At 43.1% G+C, this 1,313-nt stretch overlaps 1 protein-coding gene and 1 pseudogene across 1 annotated transcript in view; one reads left to right on the forward strand and one right to left on the reverse strand.

Annotated features, from left to right (window-relative positions):
- The window catches only part of LIN7A (lin-7 homolog A, crumbs cell polarity complex component), a 246,476-nt gene that overhangs the window by 120,008 nt on the left and 125,155 nt on the right, over positions 1-1,313 (forward strand). The window lies entirely within an intron of this gene.
- Positions 1,065-1,313, reverse strand: part of LOC101651338 — a 1,693-nt pseudogene continuing 1,444 nt past the window's right edge.

Raw genomic sequence — 1,313 nt, forward strand, 5'->3', positions numbered from 1 at the left:
GCAACACATTTGTCTTCAGCGATCATGTCGCGAAGGTGTGCATCATGGATGACTGGTCCTGTAAAGATTTACACCCTCAACAACCCTAGGTAAGGTCAACATGAGTTGGAATGGGCTTGATGGCAGTGAGTTTGGTTTGGCATTTGGGTGAAAAAGGATCCCTTTTAGCAACAACCTAAATTTTAAAATATACATTTATAGAAATATAAGAAAGAATACAGAGACTATAATTATATACTCTCGATTGTAGATTTTTTCTTTAAAGATGTTCACAAACGGAAACGTTTTTAGAACAAGGCAACTAGGACACGTAGGGTTGGAAACCTGGAGAAAAGGAAAGACTCACAGAGCGTCATCTGAAGAGAAGTCGTGTGCAAACGCGATCTGTCATCCTAAATCTGACAGCATCCAGGGAATGTGGAAAACTGTGCTAGACCTCTGAATGGTGAATAGGAGTCAGGCTTCTCACTTCGTAAGGATCACTAGCAATACCCAGCAGTGAGCTCATCTGCAATATAAGAATCTTCATATAACAGCAGCAGAGAATAGATAACTGCTATATTTGAAATATGAAATATAACTGCTATATTTCAGACCACTTTAAAACATGACTTTTTATTATAAGGTCATGTATAGGCTTTGTGTTGTACACAAAATAAGAGCAAAATTTTTTTAATTACATATATGTATATGAGTATATATAAACATCTATATACATTCACACACACACATATATACACATAATATACATAAACATGTACATGTTTGCACGCGCACACACATACATACATATTTTCTTTTTTTTTTTTTTTTAGGGGTCACTGATGTTTATTTTGCAAACAAAACCACTGGGGATGTTGCCTGTTGACACCTCGGGATGACACTGGGACACTTGGTGGGAAGCTCGTGAGAAGGGCGAGGAGTTGGGATGTCACAGGATCACAAAGCTGGGGTTTCCAACTGGTGTCCAGATGGTCTGGCTTGGCTGCAGGGGCAGCTCTAATGAAGCGGTGAGAACGCCGACAGGCTCAGGGGAGGGACGACCAGAGGTCTGCCTGCCCAGCTTAATTGGCGAGGGGATTTCAGAACTTCTGGCCAGCGAACTTGGCCTTGTTGCCCAGCTCCTCTTCAATTCTGAGGATCTGGTTGTACTTGGCCAGGCGCTCAGATTGGCATGGTGCGCTAGTCTTGATCTGTCCAGTAGAGTCGCACCACTAGGTCAGCAATGAAAGTATCCTCGGTCTCCCCAGAATGATGAGACACCACGACGCCCCACCCATTGGACTGGGCCAGCTTGCACGCCTGCAGAGACT

The sequence above is a fragment of the Echinops telfairi genome, unplaced genomic scaffold, assembly GCF_000313985.2.
Source record: "Echinops telfairi isolate 266 unplaced genomic scaffold, ASM31398v2 ScPeMD7_2;HRSCAF=8, whole genome shotgun sequence".
NCBI classification, from domain to species: Eukaryota; Metazoa; Chordata; class Mammalia; order Afrosoricida; family Tenrecidae; genus Echinops; species Echinops telfairi.